The sequence below is a fragment of the Amphiprion ocellaris genome, chromosome 11, assembly GCF_022539595.1.
Source record: "Amphiprion ocellaris isolate individual 3 ecotype Okinawa chromosome 11, ASM2253959v1, whole genome shotgun sequence".
NCBI classification, from domain to species: Eukaryota; Metazoa; Chordata; class Actinopteri; family Pomacentridae; genus Amphiprion; species Amphiprion ocellaris.
In genome coordinates, this window is record NC_072776.1 from 5,413,068 (window position 1) to 5,438,892 (window position 25,825).

The following is a 25,825-nucleotide window of genomic DNA, read 5'->3' on the forward strand; positions in this document are numbered from 1 at the left end:
AGAGCTGGAGGGATGTGATGATTAGCAGCGAGGGGGAGGGATGAAATGAAAAGGGACGGAGAGCCATTGATCATCTGTCACCTCAGTTTACAGAGAACTGACTAACGAGAGAGCTGCAGGAAGGAGTTCAGAGTTACTGCATCTTTAGTCTCTGAAAACATTATTTTATTAACAGGATGTTATGAATGTGTGATATATAAATGTGTTTAACACCCAATTCTTCTGTTTTATGGTCACATTATTTTAATGCTCTTTGTTTATGGTCTGTTTTTATCTCGTTTCTTTAACAATCTTTGTAATTTTTACTGATGCTGTAGTCTTTGTAATGATTTTCTTTCTGTTAAGCACTTTGGAAGTTTGTCAGGCAAAGTGCTTAAAAAAAGAATTTTGTAATGTAAAAAAAAAGAAAAACAATATGAAAATAACAGAACATATAAATATTTTTAGCAGATTAAAATGCAGCTAAACTGTGGATTATTTTGGTCAGACATTACCATTTATAAAAACTACACATATTGGGGTTTTTTGTTGCTTTTACAGTTAATATGTAAAATAATACTTTCCCCATGATTTTATTAGATATTATTTGCAATTTAACAAAACAAGGGAAATCTGAAACATACTTGGTCATTTTTTAACACCTCTCAATCCTTATTATACAGAATTTTTCTTTCTAGTAACAGCAAATATCTGCCAAAAATATCTGATTTAAATACAGTAAAATAGTGTAATTTTACAGTCAAACATTGTAAAAGCATGTATTACCTTTTTTAAAAACATAGATTTTTTATGTGGACAGTTTTAGTCTAGTTTTTAAGATTAATATATAAATTATACTCTCTAGCTATTATCTGTATTATTATTTTTAAACTGTGAAAAGCTGTAAATAACAGTAAATTGTTCAAAAAAACTATGTTTTAAAATATTTTTGCACTTTTAAATAATAAAAAATGTACCCTTCTACTATTATAAGTGTATTATACCATGGCCTACAGTTATCTGCATCTTAACATATTTTGCTTTTATTTTTCAGATTTTGACACAAAAAAACAAAACAAAAAAAAAACTGTTTCAGTATGTATCAGGGTTTTACAGAAACGCCCAGCAGTCATTCTTGTTGGTTCTTAATACAGATAACATTACCACAATGATACCTGAAAAAATAGTCATAATTTTGAATTATGCACTCAAGACACAGCAGACTTTTGATTGGTCAAAACCATCAACACATATCTCCAAGTGTGACGAGTTTAAAACCACAAATGTGACCCACACTCTCCAAAATCCTCCTCGCACTGAAGAGAAAGGAGCAAAAGCAAGAAAAGAAGATAGAAGGAAGAGATTAAATTCCTCCCATCAGAGAAGTGTCACATCGAAACACTCTCAGCTCTGAAAAATCCAACCTGACATCCCAGACTGAGTGCCTCTTCAGCAGCACCAAATTAAAAGAAGGCACTTGGACAGAAAGCTGCAATAACAACCAGATCTCTTCTTCCGATGGGCTCAAAACAGTTGCTGCTCCATAAATTAGGTTCCCTGTCTCTGGTTTTGACTAAAGGACAAACCGAAGTGATGTTTAATTAGCACAGAGCTGAGGACGAAACCACACTGGACTGTATCAGATGGAAACTGCTAATTGCTAACCCCGGGAAGCCTTTCGGTCGTCCTAATCGGTGGATACGGAGATGATTAGCCTCGCCTGAACCTCGGAGGCCCCGAGTCCAAACCTCTCTCCTCCACAGCATCAATACCTCTATGCAAACCTGCCTATGTCAACTCAATTTATTTTCCAATTTCCCGCAGGGTGAAAGAGCTTTTTCTCTCCCTCTCTCCCATCACTCTACAACTCTCTATTTTCTGCTCCTCCTCTCTTTTCTCTGGGTCCTTCCATGCGTCGCCTCCTCTTGTCTTTCATTCGTCACCTCGGCTGAAGTTTCAGGTGATGTGCAGCGTGTTTCTCCTCCCATGTTCCAGACACGCAGCTCAGTGGTGAATCAATTAACTGAACAGGGGATTGAGTGAAATGAAGCTGGCAATAATTTTACATCTGACTAATGAAAAAAGGATCCATCTCAGTGATGAACCCACAGAGAGTTTTAACCACCTCCAAGAGTGTTTTTAGCCCCTTTTAGCTCATAGATTTGCTTTTATGACACATTTAGCGCTTGGCTAGGTCTCAGCGCTCCTCAGCAGCAGTAGATAACTGACAAACTTCTGTCTTCTACCGTCTGGAAAGCACTAAACAACAGACAAACGCAGTGAGTACAGCTGGTATAGATGGTAAAATATCTTGGAGATAAAGAGACAGATATTGAGAGTAAATACTGGACTTATATTCCACGTAATACATACGTTCCAGGTGGATAAGATGTATAAAATAGACAAGTCAAACTTTATAAGGAGCATAAACGGCCCAAAAATATCAATCAATAGAGCTTTGAGCCACACAAAATATCAAATCTATGTTCTCTCTGCATATTATTATGAGAATAAATGTAATTATTTAGATTTTGGGACCAGTGGTCAGATAAAACATTACATTTCTGGATGTAATTTTGGAATTTAAACAGCTACTACAGCATGGCAGGTGAATGGATGTTAGCAGTTCTTGCATTAAAACAAAACTTGTAGTGTTTTTTGGCATTTTCAGTTTTATTGGACAATTACAGTGTAGAGGGATAATAAATGTAGGGAAAGAGAGCATCTCTGACATGCCGTAAAGCTGCCAGCTGGCTGGGAATCGAACCGAGGACTCACTGCTCGGAAGCATTGGCACTAAAGCTGCAACTACGGATTATTTTCTCAATTAATCGATTAGTTGTTTGATCTATAAAATGCCAGAAATTTATAATGAGAGGTGAAATGTCTTCAAGGACCTAAAAGAGAAGTCCAGTTGCTCCATGACCTGGATGATCTAGAATCTACACAGATGATTAATAAAAAGTCTGCCAGTGTTTCCCAAAGCCGAATGTGTTGTATTACATCCTGAAATGTATTGTACTGTCCACAACCCAAAGATATTCAGTTTACTGCCATAAAATGTCACAGAATAATCCTATTTAAGAAGATGGAATCAGGGAATTTCACCTTTTTTCTGAAAAAAATGACTCAAACTGATTAATCGATTTATCCTAAAAGTTGGTGATTCATTTAATAGAATCGAGGACACTTGAGCTCTGTGTCTAAAAATCTAACATACTGTAGAATTTAACAGCTTAGAAAATGTGATATCCGGTTTTAAAGGCTGACTTTTCTGTTTGTTGTGTTTGTACAGAATGTGGACCTTTTCTCTTCAAAAAATAACTCGGATTGAGTCATCATTCACCAAAACAGTAGCTGGTGCAGCTCTAATTTGCGCCCAAACCTCTCAGCTATTGAGTCACCCAAAACCATAATTGAAATAAGTCAGTTAAAGGTTATTTTTAATGCAATGAAGTCAAGAATATCAGTAAACCAGACACATTTCCTTTCATTCATTTGCTCTATGATGAACATGTTAATATAATCCCATGTTTTCCAGCCCATCCCTGCTCCTCTAGTTTACACATGAAACCACAAACCAGCCAGTTGATCTTCATGCTGCTCTACAAACACAAACACAAGAGGCAGCCGGCTGCAGAGGAATACTCTATCGACCAGCCAGGAATTTATCAGCCACAATAATTAATCTTGTGGGAGGCGGGCAGGGAATCCGTAAGTGCGCCTCAGAGAGAGAAAAGATTACGGGATGATATCGAAGACATCTTTCCTGCTGGTAGGCAGACGGACCACACACACTCATACACTAGATTTTATAGAGCCAGCCAGGCATGAAGCTCCTCACATTCCCTCTTCTAGTGGATCATATAACATTTCAGAGATGGATGAGCCTCTCTGTCATACTTGTGTTTATTCTGAAGGAAAGACTTTCCCCGCTTTGAGTTTTATCTTCAGGTGAAATGAGCATTCAAAGAGCAGGCGGTAAAATGTCTGATAAGCAGCATGAAGGAGATAGAAGGCTGTAAATTGCGCTGCACTGTGAAAAGAGCCTAAAAGAGCCTATCTGTGTCCATGCAAAGCATCACATTACACCTGCTGCCATCCCTGACTTCTCTCCATACAAGGCTGCATGAATTATTGAGCGATGCCTGCTTTGTCAACTACTACACCTCCGATTCAGCGGAATAAAAATACACAACCTGTCTTCACCATTCATAAAAAAACCCTAAAGGCAAAAGATTCCTCCCAAAGCTCAAACATGGGAGGGATACCTGAGTGTAATGATGACATTCTGCAGTCCTGTCACTTACAAAGCAGAGCACATGCTTCCTCTTTATCTCTAGTTTTTCCACTCCACAGCTCTCTCCTCCAGCTACAGATGCTACAAACTCCTCACCACGGTGACATAAAAGCTTGGAAATATACAAGGGTATTAGGTGGTTACTCACCGTTGTTGTGTTTTGTGTGTTTTGTTGGTCGCTGTGCGTGTTTGGAGCTCAGTAAACCTCAGCAGGAAGCCTCTCCTCTCCGTCTCGCTCCCACTGCGAGCTGGAGGAGAGTGCATGAACGAGCGTGAGCCTCTCACTGGCTTATTGTTCCCGGGGAAGGAGGGGAGGGGGGCAAACTGAGCATGCTCCAATGTGAACAGCCCCGTCGCAAGGTTGGCATGGAAACCAGGAAGCGGCTGTCTCATGCCTTTCAGGGCGAACACACAAACGGAGCAGAGTGCAGGCAGGTGCTGCTACCATCATCCTGCAGCGTCTGGACTCTTCATCAGTCCCTGATTCTGTTTCATTCTCCTCAGAAACCAGCTGATGACCTGGATCCCATACAGACGTCCAAAAGTGTCCTGGACAAAACTAATCCACCACAGTCTGGAGTTTCTCAGACTTTTACCCTGGAAAAACCCCAAACATGACAAATAAGGTGAAGCCCTGGAACGCTGCAGAAATGGATCACAGTGAAACTTTCACGGTCACTCTGGAAGAACCAATACAGAAATAATACTTTGATCTGCACTATGTTATAGTTGACCCTTGCCAGATATTAAAGAGCATTTATGTTCACTTTTCACCCTGTAAACAGCCCATCTGGATTTATCATTTATTGGTTAGTGCACTAGGGATAAATATTGTAAATCTGTTGGATAACTTGTGTATAAATGTTGATGAAACTGAAACATGGCGTTCTTCTAAATTCACTTTTTTTTTGAGCAAGAGTTAAATTTTCAGAGACAATCATTTCCAAACATTGTTTTTCTACCTTCTAACCACAATGCTGAAAAGCTAAAATACTGAAATTTTTAGATGCGCCACACTTTACATTGTGCTCACAAGGAAAACAAAAGCAGAACTTGTTGGAGTAGATGTCTAAAAACAATATATATTAACATCTAAGAGATAAAAACCTCTAGCAGCTGAAAGGATGCAGAGGAGAAAGTAGCATGATGGTATTTTACAGCTACAAATCTGCAGAAGGAGGAGGTTGGGGTGGATGGATGGGTCAACCAAACATCTGACTTGAAACTGCTGCTTTCCATTCCCATATTTTTTCAGCTGGCTGTCAGCGTCGTTTTCTTTAACCATGAGCAGAACTGTTCCCTAACCTTGACCAAGATGGTTTTATAGCCAAGATGATGAAAGTTGTTTAACTTTACTCCTATAAACTAATCTCAATGTATAAAGGTTACATATTTAGAAGTTTTTTTTAAATGAAAATAATCCCTTACTGCTCTAAAATTTATCGTCATAAAATCTATGAAGTCCACGCCTCTCTTTCCATTAACCCTTCACCTTCTGGTTGCAGCTCGAGCACACCAGCTCACCTAACCACTGTTCAAACACCGTAGAAGTATTCCATGTTAGACAATAGAAATGTGGAATAAGGCAATTCAGCAATACGTGTTTGAACCAGAAACCGACTCTGAAGGAGAACAACGATACATAAATCTCCACCCTGTAAGTAAACAGGACTCTTCGGGGTTGTTACGTTTGAAAACCTTGAAGATTGAACCTCAGTTCTTGAAACTGTCGTCAGTGCGCTGCAGTTTCAAGGTGGAAATGCCCCACCATGGCATCAAGTGTTTATGTCACTCATGATATGTCTTTCATCATATTAACATTAGAATGTTAAAAAAAAAAAAAAAAAAAAAATAGGACTTTAACTGAAGCAGGTCTTAAACTAAAGTACTGCATGGTGATTCTGGAAAGCATGAACTAATCAGTTATGCTGCTTGATTTAGAGAGTGTGTTATTAATATCTAAATGTACAAATGCTGAGATAATTCTACAATAACCAGAATACAGCTGGCTAAGCCAACTACCTGTTTTTATTTGAGTCAAAGATGAGTGTTAAGGCGACCCAACAGCTGAGTGTTTAGAGCTCTCCGTCTCTCTTCACTCTCCTGTCAAATAAAGGCTAAAAAAAGCCCCAAAATAAATAAATAAAATGACAAAATATAAGAGTGTTATTCCCTCTGAAAGGCAGGATTATGCATCATGACTCACAATGTAGAATTTCATTAGAGGAGGAAGAAAACAATAGACGGCAATCAGTAGAATTCCTTCACCTACCATGAAATATGAAAACGAACGGATTAGCAGATATTTCCGTATCACTATACAACACTCCATTTTCACATAAAACACAGGGGTTTTAAAATGAAGTCTGCATCTCAATAAAAATCCAAATTTCCCTCATTAAAATGCACATTTATTTACCCAGCAGGATGTTCAGAATCTAATCAGATCTTCTGCTCTGTCGGAGGAAACATGTGTCATGAGAATGAACAATTTTAACGGCATCAAACATGCATAAATGTTGCGTAACTCTTTTAGTGCAAAGCTGAGGCTCTGCTGCAACACTATTTGTCTTTTTTTTTGCAGTGGGCTGAAATGACAACGCTCTGGTGTGTTTGGCTTCGACCAGACATATGGAGAGACTCCATCCCACAACCCCGACTTCCTGTGGGAATAACAGTCACGAAACACCATGTGGGCATCAGACGGCTCTCCGTGTATTTGGGAGTACAAACTGAGCCAGAAACGACTTAGAAACAAGACAAAGCAATGCCCTAAAAGAAATTCAGCTTTTTATACCAGATTGTTGTCACTTAAAGTGCCAAATTACACCAAAAACCAACCACTTTCATCATTTTGTACATGCCAAAGCTTAAAAACACATTTTCTGCTTTGCTTATCTTGTTCCCATTCCCTTATCAACCTTAAAGGCAAGTGTCACAGTGAGAGAAACATATCAGATGCTGGTGAAACCGTTATCAGTGGTCAGTGCAGGGAGTTTGTTCACCGAGCACCTGCTGTTCTGCATCCACAGAAACACACGAAAACCTTCAAGGCTGCTACAGTGTTTCTCTAATATTTAGCAGCTTCAGCACACTTCAAACAATCAATATGTCGACTGCAGGGAGAATTAATCACAGGACGGAGGGAGGTGTTTATGGCCAAGCATATGAATATACAGTATGTAATCGTTGCCAAATCGGCCACTTTGAAATCCACTTTTACATGAATTAACAGAATCTGTAGTGACCCTGCTGCTCGAGTTCCAAACAGATGGAGGCTTTCATGAATGACGTCTCAATAACCTGACAAGCCTTCAACACAACAGAAACCGGTTTTTCATGCAGTTACAGTGAATGTATTGATGAGCTGGCTGCACAAAACAAGCCATGTCTTGATGATTTTTCACGATTTTACATACTAAAATGAAAAAACTGCCAAGCAATTAGTCATTAAACCATGAAATAACTGTCAGATTAATTGAAAGTTGACATGTCTTTATCACTCGTCACTTAATTTAACCTTTGAATACCAACACAACCTGATATTAGTGAGGTTAGCCTGCTGGCACATCAGCAGACCAGAGGTTTCATTGTATTGTTGTCAGATCTGATTGCAGGAAAGGACAGTTTTCTTCAGTTTTTTTTGTAACCCCGATTGAGCTAAAGATTGAGTGCACTACAATCTGCAAAACAGTAGAGAAAAAAAGTTTCTCTATTATGAGCAAATAAATCTGTTGCCGAGTTGCTGAAGCAATAGTTCACCATTTTGGGAAACATTCTCATTTGCTTTTCTGTCCACCGGTTAGACGAGAAGATCAATACTACGCTCATGTTTAAATAATGAAGCTACCCCCAGTAGCTCGTTAGCTTTACAGACTGGAAACTGTTGGAAACTGGTAGCTGAGCACCAATCTCATTAATTAACATGGAAATTACATTTTTCTTCTAAGTATATACAAAACAAAGGCTACAACAACAGGTTGTGGTTTGTGGGGTTTTTACAACGAGGATACCAGACAACAAGACTCCAGCATGTCTCTAATAAAATGCTTTGCATGATGTTAACCCTGCATTCATTGATTATTTGAGCCACTGGAGAGGACAAGACCTCCACATTATCATCATGTCAATGCTTCAGTCCAGCTGATGAGTGGAAATCTAACATTCAGCCTCCTCTAAGCTCTGTTTTGGTGCCAACAACTCTTAAAATATGACATAAATGTGACTCTTTAGCTGCTAAATGTTCCACTTTTCTAATCAACTAGTCTCTAACTTTGTCAGAAGTGTACAGTGGGCTTATTAAAGCTTGATTAATGAGGAAGCAGAATTTACCAGCTGAGGAACCAAAACAAGGAACTAAAAGAGGCTCTAAGTCTCCACAAACATGCAGAGATAGAAGTGTAAATGTCTGCATCTCTGCAAGTTTTTTTTCCAATTGAGACACTATTCATGACAGGAAGCACATCTACTGACTGTTGGTGCTCGTGTTGATGCGCTTCGGCTTGCGGGGTTCTAGTTTGTGCGTTGTCACTTCTAGATGGAAAGCCTTTATTGCAGAATGCATAATGTTGAGTGTGTATGTGTGTCCAGCTTGGCCCTTTCCCATTATTGAACCCATACAGAGGCCTATGTGGTTCTGACACCAAAGGGTTGATGAGATGTATGCACTGAACTGCCCCGCTTGCCCGGCGACGCTCGGTTACATAATTTATGAGGGCTCCACCATCGGTTCAATAATTCATAGGGCACCTCACTGCCGAGGGTGAGTCACGGACAAGCCTTTTACCGAGAAAATATACGGAGATGCGACGAGAGGGAGGGAGAGTCAATAAGAACTTGCCACACCATTACTTTTTGAGGTCTGCTAAATTTAGCACGACTGCCGTGACTCAGGGGAGATGAAGGAGAGAGAACCGGCTTTTAGTGTTGACTAAGTAACCCTGGAAGCTCAAAAGCATGACGCTCTCTGCTGAAGACCAGGGTTTCCCTGAACCAGGAAGCAAACCAGCGCTGTCATTAGTCTATATGTAATGAACACTAATAGAGTATATGAGCAGGGTGTTCTCATCACTGCTGGACAATGCCGGCTACTGTTGGTCTCCCAGGCAGGAATAATGCATTGTTGTTGGAAATGTTTACATTTGAAAGGGGGGAGGAGTGCGTTAATACAGGACGTCGTAAAAATGTTCCCTTGCCAGTTTATCTGGAGCCTGATTGCTTGGCAACTACAATGGCATTGTGGGCCACAGAGAGCTCCTTTGATGGCTGACAGTCAACAGAAGGATGGGCGACTGGGCGGAGGCTGATGGAGGTCACAATGCACAATGGACATGCACAGTGACATACATCCAGGAATAGTAGCCACAGGCTCGACACACTGAACTATATTTACACCATTAGCTGGGCCTTTGTCTGCTGATAGAAAGATTAACCTGAGAGAGTTTGGTGAGTCACAGTGTTCTGTTTTCTCAACTTTGTACAATTAAACTGTACACTTCGGTTTATAAAAAGACATTGTTGGACGTAGTACACGGTAAATCATCATAAGACTTGTTTATCATAGGGGAATTTAGTTAAACCAACTTTTATTTTTCTAGTTTAATTAATCGTTTTGCTCATTTCTGGTTAATTGAACTTAAATGTTCTGCTTTAGAACTTAAAAACACAATTTCAAGAAAACAGCTAAGAGTTCACTCAGCTCAATAAAATGAACTCATAGAAAACAAAACTAACATATCAGCAGACTTCCTGGGATTCATTGTTAGAGAGTTAAAACTCCTGAGTAGAAGATTCAACTTAATACCTTAAGTTTAAGGAACTTGTTTTCTTAAGTTCAGTTCATTTACCACAGCTGGTTTTACACTTAAACAACTCTTAAAATGAATCTGAACTAATTAATCGATCAAAGTGCTGTTAACTCACATGGTTAAGGCAGCAGGAGAACTTATACAGTTAAAGTGGTTTACAGTGAAAGGCATCCAGTTTGAAAGAGCCACAAGTTGAACATGAGGAGGCAGGATGGAGGTATAAGTCCACAAACTGAGCCTCATTCAGAAAAATAAAGACTTAAATTTTTGTTTTGACTCTGTTTGGTTAGGTATAGACATGAAAACTACTGAAAACTGCTTGTTTAGGCACCAAAACTGTATAGTTAAGTTCAGAAAAAATGCGCAGTTCAGGTAAAACTACAACGCTTTCACATCATATTAAGACTTCTCATGGATTTTCTGAGTTCTGATTAGTCCTACCCCATCCAGTATATGACTGGTTGGGTGAAAAGGAGTGACATTAAAGCAAGATGTTTTCAAAAAATGGCCAAGATATGTTTATTAAAATGCAATATGGCATATATAGTTTAGCTGCATGGGAACATCATTTTGGGGAGATGTTTTTCTACACGCCACTAGTGGTGTAGAGGCTTGTCTTTTTTATTCTTTAATGATATGCTGAACCATTAGTACCATTTATCAAACAGATTCACCAGATTGAAAGCTCTGGCATTGCCCAAATAAAGTGAAAAGCATCAAATCAAGCATTTGAATCACAACTGCTGTCAAAGAGACATTAGTATGACTTGAAAACTTAGTGAATGTCTAAAAGAATTTAATACTGAGGTATTCATTATGAGGGGAATTTGTGGAGGAATTTAAAAAGCATAGCGCAAATCAGGAAAAAAATGACTTGCCTCCAGTCTGTGCTGTTAATTAAGTCTGTTAATTTTACATTGTGATAAGGAGTAGGTGTAATTAAGTATGACTTTAGCCTCAGCACATCTCAGTCATTTCTGCACCACATTTAACTGATTCCATATTTTACGGCTGCCTGAACATTTGGTGCATTGCAGTTTTTCTGTGATTGTTTTATCCCATATATTTAAACTACGATGCGTAGCTTTAGTCAGCTGGTTCAACACAACTATTGGAAGCGCTGCAATGAAATTTTATCCAGACATTCATGTTATCAAGATGATAAAACCTCATGAATTTGCTGATTTCTCTGGTGCAGCTATTGGATAAACTGCCCTCATGATGAGCCGTAAAAGCTTTGCTGAATATCTGACCTTTCATCTAGCGCCACCATCAGGTCAACACTTTAATCTATCCAACACTTTGGTGTGTAATGTGTACATATCTGCAAAACTGAAGCTATCCCCATTATTCAGGACTGCATTCTGTGTACTAAAATTAAATCTAAAGCTGCACTTACAGTAGCACTGCTATCACAGAGACACTTGTGTAAAAGTAGACTCTTGCTTCCTGATGGCTCTCCTGGATATAAACCCACACCAGTCTTACAGTAGGACATACAGTTATGTGGACTCAAACAGATTCTGACCTGCAGTGCTGAAGAGATGGGGCGTCTCAGGGGAAGTAAAGTTCACATATCTCAGCAAAAACTGCAGCTGCCGTCACTCACAATGTGCTTGAGAGTGCACAACCTACATCCCATACAATACAGTACGTTACATATACCATCACTGAGGGTTGGAGCCAATAGTTATCTCTATTAGCAATTACCTCATCAGCTGTTCTGGGATCAGTAGGTTAATTTATGCAATCAAATGTTTTATTTTACAACCAACAATCAAAACCCAAAGGTCTTCAATTTCTACTGAATAATGACCTAAACAACTAATTAATTACCACCATTGTTATCAGTTATTTTTGTTTCGCTCAACAAATCCGTTGATTGATTAATGGTTTCAACACTACAAATACCAATATTCCCTCCAAAGCAGTGGCTTTCTGCTGTCGGTTCCTTTTCAAACATGACCTGCTCTGCTCAGCAACATCCAGCTCTGCTATTAGTGCATGTGTGCTTTTATTGATTGTAGCAGGCAGTGCACTAGAACAGGTGACCTGCCTGGAAAATGGGAAACAAATGGAAAACAGGGCCACATGTGTCCATCATGACCCATTAACCTCATTCATTATTTAATTTTCCATCGCCTGACAGGAAAGCTGCTGCAGAACCGCCATTAAACGTGCGTGTCAGGTGTTACATAAAGACATTTCTGTGACCTATATTCTCAGATGTGAATGTGAGCGGATGCAGTGCGAGTGTGCACATGCTTCCTCTTGATCCTGGATTGGCTGATTTAAAGAAGAGAGGGAGGCGTGCTATCATAATCCACACGCCTGCAGCCACAGAGAACGTTGAATGAACCCAACCCATGAAATCCAACTTCCATGTCTATCCGTCCTTTTTTTTTTAAAGTTTCCCCTACAGTCCCTCTCAAAGCTGGATCTCTTGTGCACCATCTCATCAGCCTCGACACCAAATATCTGGATCACTGCCTGAAAAATCGCCACAGGGAAATTAAAAGAGATGCACTTTTTAACTGCTTGCTCCATCTGATACGAACACCAGAGCGAAGACGTACCAGCATGCATCTGAATAGATATTAGGCAAACAGCAAACTGCCAAACAGATGCAGAAATATGACTGAGCTTCATTCATCTGAGAAATGGGAGCCTGTTTTAATATTCAGTCTAAATGAATCACCTCCACAGATAAACAGTAAACTCACAGTTTTTGACACATACCTGCAGATGGAGCAGTGGGCTAAGTGGATATTCTGCATCCAAAAGGAAGCCAGAGGGCTGGATCACCTTCAGTCACAGGAAGATTAGCCTCTGAAACACAGAGATCAACATTATCCCTCTTTTCCCAAGACACAACTGCTCATAAAGTCTTTGCTGCGTGGGAGGCACAAATAAAACACATTAATATTCAGCCGCTGCAGTCTTCATAGTAATAGTAGGAAGCTTGGGCGCACTTCAGAAACATCAGCATTTACACATCAATGGAGGGGGCTGGCTGAGACGTATTATAATGTAGAATATTCACGCGGTGGGCACGACTTTTTGAATCTCAACTGCACTGTACTTGGGCTGAATGAAGATAACAAGCAGTGAAGTGTTGAAGGCAGGTCTGTAGAGCGTCAGACAGGGAGGATTACTCAGTGACAGTCATAAACAAGGGTCCAAGGAATGAACAGGAAACAAATAAAATAGCTGAACTTTGAATAAGGTCACACAGAAATCCATTAGAGCAGCGTCTCTGTATCACGAGGTACAGCCTCCAGTGAAGCTGTTGCTATAAAAAGGATGTTTTTACCGTAGAATATGTAGTCAGACTACTGCAACCACTGCAGTTATGCTTCTAAAACTGTAGAAAACAGACGTGGACATGTTTTTCATGTTTTGCATCACGCTTACAGACAAACAGCACGAGTGAAAACAGGCAGTCATACAGTGCATATTGACAGCTGAATTGATTAAAAACAGAGTGAGATAAATGGCTGAAAGCTGACACGCCTCCTCTATAGACACACAGTGAATCCACACCCACGGAGGATTTACAGTCTGGTACATGAACTAATCTGGTGAACCCTGAGGCGGTATCTTTGGCGTACAAGTAACAGTTTTCCTGCATGGAGGAATTATTTGGCCCCCCCTGAAGTCTTCATAGAGAGGCCTAGCTGCTGGTCTTAGTTTAACCCTCGTGTTGTCCTGCGGGTCAAAATTGACCCGTTTTAAAGTTTGAAAACGTGGGAAAAAAATATTTTCACAGTGAAACTTCTGATGTTCACATTTGCAACATTTTTGGGAAATCTTTCAACATTTTTTGGTGGAAAAAAAGAAATGTTAAAAATGTTTAAGAACATTCACAAAAAAATCTATCAAAATCCAGCGAATTTTGCCAGATTTTGGTTGATTTTTATGTGAATGTTCTTAAGGAAAATATTACAAGTTTTACTGATATATATGTAATCACTTCAGATATTTTTAGGATTTTTGAAAATATTTTCTTGCCAAATTTTGGGATTTTTTTTTTTTTTTTTTTAATAAAACTTTTAAGGAATTATTGAAATTTTCTTCCTGAAGGTTTTGCAAATTTTCATAAACTTGGGGAATTTTTTTGCTGAATTATTAAATTTTTTTTTTCAGACAAGGAAACAATATTTTTTGGTGCCTGTAAATGAAGACAGGAGGGTTAAACCAGTTATAATGGTTCTGGGTGGTGCTCAGCCCAGGATGCAGTGATGGTGCACCTGCAAAGTACAGATGGCATGATGTGCTTTGGGAGGTGAAAGCTTTCATTAAAATGGATAATTCACTGAAAGTAGCAATCAGACTTAATCTAAATTCTTGTCATTTTTAATGCGTAGTGGTTTACAATTTGACTTCAAAACCAGCTATACACAGATAGCCAAAGAGGAGAATAATACTGAGTGAAATGCAAAAATTGTCACTGCTAACATGATAAGAATGTAAATATGTAATGAATATTTATAATAGTTTTGATTTTTAAATTGTTTTTCAGTCAATTTGGAACATTTGGCTTAATTTACTTTAGAAGAATACACATTTTTGTTTATCAAATGATCAGAAATAAGAGGGACATTCATGGATTTCTGTCACATAGGGCAACACAGACTCACTGTCTGGTTGCAGTCATCCCCAAAGACCCATTTGAGACAAAAAACACTATGTAGCATATTAGCAAGTAATAATAATAATTTTTACTTGTATAGCCCTTTCCTTAATGATGCTGTAAGGTGCTATAAAGGAAAAGGAGTAAACAAACGCAGCAAAATGTGGTGCTCAACAGTTTCACCTCCTGTTGCAAGAAAATGCAGATTTCCACAGTTTATCAGGTAAAAGAGGATAAAACCAAGATGTCAGTGCAGTCTCATAGGGCTTCACAATATGATACGTTCTTTCACAAATCTTAACCCCCTTCATTTTCTATGGGTTAAGTTCACATGAAACAACAGCGTTTCACAGAAAAATATTTGAAAAAAAGAAGAAGAAAGGGAATTTTCTATTTCAGCACTATCCAGAGGACAGAGAAAGGAAGAGGTGGGAGGATGTGCAGAGTTCAATCCATATTTTTCCAACCAAATTGCTAAAGGCAAAGCAGCTACACTGAGAGTCAGCGCCGGGTCTTCAGCCTCTTGAACCAGACTGTTTCCTTTGGGACTCGGCTGATTAACAAACCAACCTCTACGGCTGAACACGGGCATGTCGACTCAGCTGCTTTCAGGATTACATCCTTTCTACTGGTAAAAATGCTGTCTGACCTGAATCCTGATAGTCCAGCGGTGGGTTCTTGGCACAAACAGCAAAAAAACAAAAAACACAAGAGCAGAAGCTGTCTTCGAGCTGTCAGGTAACATGCAGGCTTCCGGTCTCATTAACATTCTGCATCTGGCTTCACGCACGCACACACAGAGCAATCTCCTCTGAGAGAAATTTATTTTGCTAGTAAAATGCCACTGCCTTCACTGTATGGATGGAAAATCTCAGAGAACAATACCTCACTAAGAAAAATGCTCTTGGGCAAAAATCCACTAAATCAGAAAGCTATTTTTGTGTTTTTATTTTGTGCAGCAGACACTAATGCTTGATCACTTCTGTGCTCGCTACTGGGAGGGATTGGCGAGCGATTCTTCTTGTCAGAATAAATTGTGGGAAAAAAATGTTGCAGCCTGAATGTATCTGTTTCAAAGCTGAGGTCAGATCAGGTGATGACAGACACGGCTGTGGAAACCTGAAACCAACCTGTAGAACATGTTTCCTGCAAATAGGATTTACTATATACAAACATTTTAGAAAATATCTGACATATAGAAGTCCATTTTTGAGGTACGGCTGTGATTTTTATTGCAATATTACTGTATTTTTTTTATCTGCTGCAAGGCGGCAAATGTGACACAATGAAAGAATGAGGGATGGAAGTGCAGAGACCAAATAAAAAGGCATCAGCAACAAACCAATATTCAGCCTGTTGCAACATAAAATTACTCAAATCTTGATTCTTAAGAGAAAAAGAGACAAAAGCAACCAGGTCATTTTACCTGCTTTGGTCATTCTGTGTGTTGTTCTAGGTCTCACTGTGCTTACATGATGCTCTGAAGTTTCTTTTTTCAGCTTTTTGTTGTATTTGAGCAAATTCTATCAAACTAATAGCAATCAAATACCTAAACTTGAGCTTCAGATGACTTAAGTTGTTTGAATTTTTGTTGTGAAATAGCGTCTAAAACTCAGATTTACAAAATACTTCCACTGCACAACAAGGTTTTGTCAGCCAAAGGTGTAAATATATTGCAGACACCAGACTCATTTATCTTGAGGAAGCTGGATTTTCGTGGGATTTGAAAGATCACGAGGACGTTACAATGCTTCAAACAATGCCTTTGTGGTCAGTCCAGTCAGAGCTGCAGGAAAAGCTGCTGCTCATTACAGGTGTGTTTTCAGTTAGCAGGTGATTTGGCTGAGTATCACTGCCAAGTAGGTTTTAAAATTTCTTGTAAATTGACAAACAAGTTCTAAGCAGAGGTTCTAGGATGCTTCTATGCAACCCATCATCTGGCTCGTCAGGTTACAAACTCCTGACAGAAAAACATGGAAGGTGTTTTATTTCTGTCTCCATCTTCTGGATGGCTAATTCTTCTAAACTAATTCTTAGTGCATATCCATGGAAATGTTGAAGAAAACAGTGTGTGTTCCTGAGGCGCTCTTGACCTAACGGACTTTGCTTAGTCTTGGTAAGTAGGAGCTCTTCTACTGTAAAAATTGCTGCTTCTTCTCCTTGTGGTATCTGTCGACCCACTTCTCGCCACCAGTTTTAATCCTTGACATAAAGTTTGGATCATCCCGGTGGCTGAATGTCACAGAATGAGAAGTTTCCTCTGAGAAATCACAAATGTGGACCCATCAGTTGTCGCAAAAACACGTCTGACAGGTTCTGTTGTTGACTTGTGAAAGCTACTGCTTGCAACTGCTAGTCATGATGGACTCCATGTAGACTAATTATTATTCAGAATAACTGTTATGAATAATCTAGTGAGTTCAGATCTTGACATGTCAAAGTATTGAATCTTATGCCATAAAGCCCTTCAGCTCACTGAGCTGCAACATTCTGCAAAACTCTATAAATGCAAACACAAAAGTTGAAGCGACATTAATTCCACATAAACTGTGCAGCAGAATTAAACCCTGGAGGGAAATGGTTCACTTCTATCCACTCCTATTTGCTTTCACTCCATTTGCAGCCAGGAAGAATTGCAAATACAGCAACAATGACATGATCCCTATCTGGCTTCCCACCACAAGTCTGTAGTGTATTATGAAGCCAGAGACACGATCTGAATTCTTGTGTCTACAGTTTTGCTGACGTTTGCTTCACTTCTGATGGAATGTGTTTAACATGGGTGTTAATGGAGCGTCTGCTCACTTTATCTTCAGCTGTGCCCGGTTTTTTCCTCCTAAGTAGCAAAAAATGAAATAAAAAAAATGGAAGGGAGGTAAAATACATTTTGGAAAAAAAAGGTAGAAGATGCAGGAATATTGGAGCACGTAGTGAAAGAAGCTGGGAAAGGAGGTGTAGAAAATGAGAGTGGAGTTAGAAATGGCTGTTAGGGAGGGAGAGGATTGGATGGAGAGTGAGCACAGCTGGAAGTCTGTCTGAAGCCTTGCTCACGGTTACACCAGATGATGGGAGGAGAGGCCAAGCATTGAGGGAGCTTTTACGCTGCCACAGGCTGTCAGCAAGGTTATGCTTTTAAAGAATTACTGCACTGACAGAAAGCTGCTGCTGCCCGCTAAAGACAACCTCGTTCTTTTGTTTGACTTGCTAGAAACCTACCTCACAGCAGTTAACATGCAAAAGTCAGTTTTCCAGGTGATGCTACATATAAGCAAGAAGAACGTAGAAAGAGGTAAACACCATAGGGCTGGGGTTAGCCCTATGGTGTTTACCTTTCCCTAAAGACAATAGGGCTAACCCTATTGTCCTTAGATAGAGGTAAATATAATAGGTCAAATTAGAAATATTTTAGTGACATTTTTAAACTTTTGGTGGTGATGAGGAACATGAAACACTACAGATGAAACCTTATTGTTGTTTGGCTCTTCGTGTTTGCTGGGCGTTATTCTGTACTTTAAACCTACCCATGGATTTACCGCTGTGTCATAATTGCAGGTTTTGTACTACTGTATGCTAATAAACCCGATTGGATTATACAGCCTAATCCACTTAATAACATTATTGGATGAGGGCCACATTAGAGAAGATTACACCTCTGGGAGCAAACAGACACTAGAAATTAAGGATGGAAACAAGTAAAACCTGGAAATACTGGGGTTTAGACAGTCAAATGCTTCACCGAGGGCAGAAAACAACCGAAACAGAGATGGTAGTGTACACAGAATAATTGTTTTAAATCAGATTCAGTGACCTCTACTTTTTGTACATTATTTTAACTTAGTCTGTTTTTGTGTTTGTTTCCCTTACAATATAGCATGAAAAACACATTTTCATGTCTGATATTTACATGTGAAAAGTCTAAAAATTCTTGTATGTGAAACACTGTTCAGTTAGTGTTAAAGTCATAGGGAATCTATTCCATGTAAAAATATAATGTAAAATGTGCTTCTACTGAGATAAGTTCAATTTTTGTGAACTACAATTTTAAAACACATTTTTAAAAATTGCACAAGTACACATATTTCATCATGAAAGAGTTAGATTAACATACAAAAACTTAAAATTGGATTACTCCTAATTCATTTACTGTAGCTGGTCTAGTAGATCTAATCATAATTGCTTTAAGAAATCATGGTATGTTTGGCTTAGTTTTTTTCCCTTTCCTTTATTGTGTTACAGCTACTTGTGCAAATAAAACTTCTGCAAACTTACAAATGTAAAAGTCCATGTGAAAGGGAGTTAATCTGACCCAAAGAAAAGACAGCTCACCACCTGCCTAAAACACCTGGTTTGGAGACCAGGCTGTTTCCTGTTACTGACTGACATCATCATGTAACTCCTTAAAGCCTGGATAGTGGGAAGTCTGGCAGTTTTCTCAGTCCTCCACTATTTCCTCACACGAGTTACTGCTGCTAACGGCTTCGTCCCTGTACTCTGGTATGACATCAGCAATACCTCACGTTCACTGGGCCAGCTGACCAATCAGAGCAGATTGTGCTTTTCAGGAGGGGTCCTTAAAGAGACAGGAGCTAAAGCAGAGCGTGACAGTTCCACAGTATGAGAAAATAATGTCTTTCTGGAACATTAAACCGTGTAAACATATTCTAACATTTTAAATCTACACATGTGCATAATATGGGCTCTTTAATATGCTGCTGGGTAGTTTAGTCAATTTGGAGATGCTATTAATTAAAGTTCAAACAGAGATGGCAAAATCATCATTAAATCTGAAAAAAAAAATCGAAAAATAGACTGTAATTCTGATAAAGACTGATAACTGATCGTGGAAGAAAATACATTTTTAGGTGTTTTACTGGATCACAAACTTAGCTGGAAACCTCAAAAAGTTATATAAGAGCAAAGTTGGCAAATAACTGTCACATTCTGAATTCAAAAGGCTCATGTCCATTAAACGGTTCAGTGTTTCTACCATTTATACTGACCTGCTGTGTTTAAGTGTGTGGTAGCACATAAAACACTACATTACATCCAATAAACTTATTATAAAACAAAGATGCTTTGTGTATTTTATTTTCTGAAATAAATCAAATAAATAAATAGAAACTGAGGGTAAAACTGCAGTTTAAAGTAACTATTGGCTTTTAAATAATCTAGTGGAGTAAGCTCTGAAATATAAATACCTGAAAATGAGAGTATAAATACTGCAATGCTGTATCTAAATACCAGATTAGAGAGAACGCATCCCACCAGTGATATCAGCCTCCAAGGTTAGAATCTCAGGGTTAGAATGCGTGTTTGTTTGTGTGGAGAGAGGCTGATAAACTGTCCATGTCCTTCATTATGTGACAGAGAGAAACCTCTATCTGAGCTGCATTTATTTGAAGAAACCTCTCAGCCAAACCAGCCAGCCTTGTCACACTGACAGCGCACGCACGCCAAACACTCGTATTAGCATTTTATCAAGTGACCTTTCTGCTCTTCACTGTGCCTCTGAGAAACGTTTTTCTTCCTCGCTGCTGCCTTCCCTTTCCCCTCAGAAAGCGCACCATAAATAGCTCTCACCCAAACTGAACTGCATCACTCAAAACCGATCGGATTATTCTGACTGAGCAACAAACACCGTGTCTCTGAGAGCCACATTTCCAGGGTGTGTACATCCAGCGTAAAAAGGGGCGTAAATGAACTGTTCTACTTCCAGAGGCGGCTCATTGTTGCTGCAGCTGCCTGGTTCTAATCACTCCAGAGGTAATTAGGGGCTGTCCATGACTGGGATAGGGACTCTGTTCTGTCATCCACCCACAACGTCTCTTTGGTTGATTGTGTTCAGTGGTAAAGAGGAGGGAGGATGGTTGTGCATGCAGCTGTGACTGATGTTTTAACAGGACACAGGGGGTTAGGGTTTATCCTGCAGGCAGGACATCAGAACAAAGGGGTTCAATCAAATGTTCCTTCACTGACATTTTTAACAAGAATCTCAAGATGTTCATGTTTTCACTGACTATTGGTTGTTTTTCATGGTCCTAAGTCTTAATATATATTTGTACCTTAGACTTTGATTCTATAACTTGTTATTGCTTTGTTTTGATATTTTTACTATTTTATTCTCATCTCTATTCTCACAAACTGATCACTAGATGTTAACGTGTTCAACTGTTTTAAATGTGCTGTTTAAATAAATGTGATTTGATTTGAACTTTGCACAAGTAAATGTATTTTATCATGAAATATTTACATTATTATACAGTCTAGAACTGGATTTTAACTACTTTGTAGCAGGTGGGAAGGCAGATCTAATCTTACCTGTTTAAAGTAGGCTTTTTTGTGCAAATAAAAGTTCTTCAAACCAAACTGATCGCTGGCTGTTAACCTGTCCGGTCCTTTGGTTGTTTTAAATGTGCTGTTTCAATGAACAAGATTTGATTGACATTCAAAATGTTGCATAAATGTATTTTGTTGATTTATTTGTTGAGCTCCGATGCTCTTTTGCTGCCTTGAATATTCTCTCGTTATCAATGTTATTCCACTCACGCTGGTTGCTTTGCCTTGAATTCCAAAATAAAAGCCTCCAAAAATGTTCCCATCATCAACCTTGTGCAGCGGATCACAGATTCTTCACATTTTCTCAGTATTTCATGCAGGTGCAATCGCTGTGCTCTGGAATCAAGATTCCCATTCCTCCAGATCAAGGCCTTCAGAATGATGTCAGCACAAAGTAAAAGGTTTCTACATTCAGCACCTTCGTCTAAACTGTTTAGTGCTCTGTTAAATCATCTCCCAACATGCAAAACAGCTGCAGCTTCAGAAGTAAACGGTATTTGTGAGACAGCCGAGGTGAGATTTTTACCCTTCGGATGCTCAAGTCGGAGAAAACTGCTAGAACTGCATGTCCAGAACACGGTTGGAATCGTCCATCCATTATCTATACTCGCTGATCCCCAGGAAGGTCATGGAGGCTGGAGCCGCCTGACACTGGATGAGAAGCTGGGTGGACAAACTGTCATTCTATCACAGGGCTGACACAGAAAACCATTCACGCTCAGATTCACCCCTGACCACTGCAGGAAAGTTTATAAATGAGCTCCAAATCTAGGAGCTTTGTCCTGCACTTTCAATCAGCAGAAAACTGAAGACTGTGTACCACAATACCAGAACAATGCAAATAATGCAAATTCACATGTGCAATAATCAAACTGAAGCTTAGTGCTGAGTTCTATGTCCACTATCTAAACCAAATAAACATTAGCTCATTTAATGTTGCACAAAAGCATTCATTTGGAAGACTTTTATCCACAATATGACATTATATTTTCATCTATCAGCTTAAAGAGGCTGTTTGTTAGCTAAAAATACAAAAATATACAAAACCAGACTGTGTGTTTTTGAGTACAGCTTATTATTATTATCTGTGTTTTAAGCCAGTTTGACGGACAGACTGGGTACTGAAACTGTCATATATAGCTGTACAAGCATTCAGAGGAATTCATACTAACAGGAACCACATGTCAGTCAACACAACACTCAGATAAACTGGTGTCATTTTCTACTCATTTGTATGCTGTGCAAAAAAAAGCAGTTCTTAAAATCCAGCCTTAATCTTTTAATGACCATAACTTTGGATTGCAATAATTGGAGTCAGTGGAGTAAACAAAAAAAAAGCACCTGATGTCAGAGAGTTAACAGAAGGTAATTACACTCTGTCCAGTCTCCAAAACATAACCAGTCCATTAGAACGCCTGTCGCTAGCGTCCACATTAGTATGAGGGGCCTCTGGGCCATTAGGATGCCTGAAACACACACTGCTGGCTTAGCCTGACAGAGAGACCTGTCTCATTAAATCTGTTGTAACTGACTCCTGTGTAGATGGCTGAGTGTGTGTGTGTGTGTGTGTGTGTGTGTGTGTGTGTGTGTGTGTGTGTGTGTGTGTGTGTGTGTGTGTGTGTGTGTGTGTGTGTGTGTGTGTGTGTGTGTGTGTGCGCACATCCACTGCCTGACCTTTCATCACATCACCACCCAGACCGAGTCCACGCAGAGATCAGATAAGGAGCAACAAAGCAGCTCCGTGGAGGAAAATCCATGAATCTCTGCAGTGTGAAGTGTCTCAGCGAGGTGAACATTAATCCATCAAGTCCAAAGAAAACAATTCTGAGAGCAAGGTGAGTTTAAATTTGAAGACTTTGCTGCTACTGAGATTCTCAATCAGGACTGGAGAGAGGATTCTGGAAATCCAGAGTTTATGAGTGAATAACAAAATTAATCTGGAAAATGTTTCTATAGCTACAGAAACATTTAAAGAGAACAGTTTCTGGACTTTTTCCCCACATTTTTCCACATGTTCGTGAATTAAAATCACAAACTGTGAAATAAATATTTGCCCATGTTTGCAAACACAAAGATAATATTCAGATAAACTTCTTCTTTTATTTCATTTTTTGTCAGTTTTATTTTATATTGTTAGGTTTTATTGTACTTTATTCTATCTAATATTGAAAGTTTCTGTTTTAATCTAGCTTTATTTCACTCTCTACATCAGGGGTGCCCAACCTTTTTTAACCCAAGATCTACTTTTCAAGTAGCCAACCTCCCGAGATCTACCAGTCCAGTGTCAACATCTCAAACCCACACACATCACATCACAAACCCTCCCTCTCTCAAACACACACAGACACAAATTCCTCTCACACAGTTGCCAGTTTGCATAGTGGGCTGTAGCACAAACCCACTCTCTCTGCTCCTCTTACTCACACACATGCCAATCTGCATGGTGAGCAATAGCCATAACTGACCTTAATATGAACTAAACAGAAAAATAAATGAGATACAAAACAAGTAGATCTCTAAGTTTGAAAAAAGGATCCCTTTCTACCTTAGTGGGAGACCTGGCACTGGGAGGAGGAGGCTAGCTTCTCGTAGTCAGGAGTGTAGGAACTGGTCGCAAGGCGTAGGCAGGCTGCAAGGTGGTCATCTGTCATTGCTGATCTGTGCTTGGACTTGATGATTTTCATGTGTGAGAAAGCAGACTCGCACAAATAAGTTGATCCAAAAAGAGCTGTCAGGTTCAAGGCACATCTTCTGAGATTGGGATATTTCTCCTCCACCAGTAGTTTCCAGAACACCACATGCTCTCCAGGTTGAGCGGATGTTGATCTGGCTTTGATCTCAATGTCATTTTGCAATGTCAGAATCTCATCCTCAAGAGCGGAGCTTTCCAAGTCAAAAAGTGATTTGACTTTGGCGGAAATGTCACCAACATCAATACTTGCACCAAATGGATAACACATATAGCTGGCTACAGGCTCGATGGATGCAAAGTCAGTAAAACGTCTCTCAAACTCTGAGGAGATGCTCTGAACATGCTCTTCATAACGTGCACTGTCAAGCTGTGTCACACCTTTACCTTGAAGTTGTAGTTCTGCTTGCATGTGAGGGAAGTTGTGCAGGTTACCAGGCTGCAGCCTGCTGGACATCAGCTGTAGCTTGCTTTTAAACATGTTCACTGAACTCATCATGTTGACTACATCTTTACCCTGCAGCTCTAAATTCAATTCATTGAGCTCCCCAGTCAGTATGGAGGACTAAAAGTGCCAAAATTAAATAAATAAATACATCATTAAATAATTAATTAAATATGTCATTAATTAATTAAAATTGGAATTAAATATTTCATTAATTAATTAAAATTGGAATTAAATATGTCATTAATTAATTAAAATTGGAATTAAATACTTAAATGTGTTATTAAATAAATATATCATTAAATAATTAAATATGTCATTAATTAATTAAAATTGGCATTAAATATGTCATTAATTAATTAAAATTGGCATTAAATATGTCATTAATTAATTAAAATTGGAATTAAATACATAAATGTGTTATTAAATATGTCATTAATTTATTAAAATAACAATTATTTTAAGTAAAAAACATATTTCATTATTTCACTATTTAATTAATTATTTCATGGTCCTTGCGTTGCAGTGGATCATGAATTTATTTTATCTGTCAACCTCGCCCGTCAAAGTCGGTGGGCGGATCCTAACACCTGATTGGTTACCCTGCACATCAAGTCAAGGCAAATCGATTCCAGATAATGGATTGACGCAGAGCTTGTGAACACATTCCGATACACTGGGTGGCGCTATTCACCTCTACGTTGGTTTGGATACTCAATAAAACAAAACTTTATTAGCAACCGCTAAAGACTCGGTCCTCTTTCCCAAATGTTGATACATGCGGTGCAAGACAAATTTTCCTTTAGCATTTCCTTTAGCATCTACTCGGCGCGCCACGGCTCGTCTCGGTTTAGTTGTTTTTCCATTACATTGAGTACCACCTCATCGTGGGTTGAGTCGTCATAGCACGGTGGCCCGAAAGTCCCTTACCGTCATTTTTGTGCGACACAAACGCAATGCAACAATGTACATGGAGGCGATAGTACACCTGCTGCTCGGTCTGTGGCTTTCTGTCAGATTCAGAGTAACAGAAGAGTCGGAGAAAGCTGAGAGCGGCGAGTCGAAACACTCAGGAGACACACAGGAGAGTTTGGGAGGCGATACAGCAGTATCAAGCTGAAGACAAGAGGATATGAACGAGACGACATATAAGGGTAAGCTAATGCTAGTTCGCTAGCTATCGTGTATCAGTCCTGTGAACGACCCTGTAATGGCTGCAGTTTGTCGCTATTAGGTATTAAAATATGTATGCTGTGTATGTGTTTCAGATGCTCTCTGATGAGACTTCATGGGATTTACCTGAAGCAGCAGCACATGAGCCTGCAGTGGCACAAGGTGTAGAGGAGGAGGGCAGAGATGTACAGGATGCACTGATGCACTACGTGTCATGCAAAAGTTAAAAGTTGTTCTTCTTGTTATACTTCTGTTTTTCTGTCCCCGGACCGCTATTGTTTTCTTTAATGCAATTCTGACAATAAACTTTTGTAGATGTGTCTATGCTATTGTTTGTTTGTGAAGGTTAGCAAGATTAAATAAAAAATTAAACGCCAAAACATTAAAACAGCTGTTTTAAGAAAATTCCAGTTTGATAAATCAGTATTGCTTTGGTGTAATTCAGTCACCAGAATTATGAACC

The 25,825-nt window shown here is 39.2% G+C and overlaps 1 protein-coding gene and 1 long non-coding RNA gene across 5 annotated transcripts in view; one reads left to right on the forward strand and one right to left on the reverse strand.

Annotated features, from left to right (window-relative positions):
- The window catches only part of si:dkey-91i10.2 (uncharacterized protein LOC555224 homolog), an 80,903-nt gene that overhangs the window by 45,040 nt on the left and 10,038 nt on the right, over nt 1–25,825 (reverse strand). The window contains exons 1-2 of one of the 4 annotated variants that reach the window (XM_035947828.2): nt 23,601–24,210; nt 12,826–12,915 (exon numbers count right to left, since the gene is read on the reverse strand). The exons of 1 other annotated variant lie outside the window; for it this stretch is intronic. The gene's annotated coding sequence lies outside the window, so the exon portion shown is untranslated. Of the gene's footprint in view, nt 1–4,427; nt 4,584–12,825; nt 12,916–23,600; nt 24,211–25,825 lie in introns of those variants that run through there. 2 more of the 4 variants (XM_023269582.3, XM_035947829.2) reach the window with 2 other exon arrangements.
- Nucleotides 24,327–25,682, forward strand: LOC129350020 (uncharacterized). Its single transcript, XR_008603215.1, has 2 exons — nt 24,327–25,343; nt 25,458–25,682. It is a non-coding gene; the product is annotated as an uncharacterized LOC129350020 (long non-coding RNA).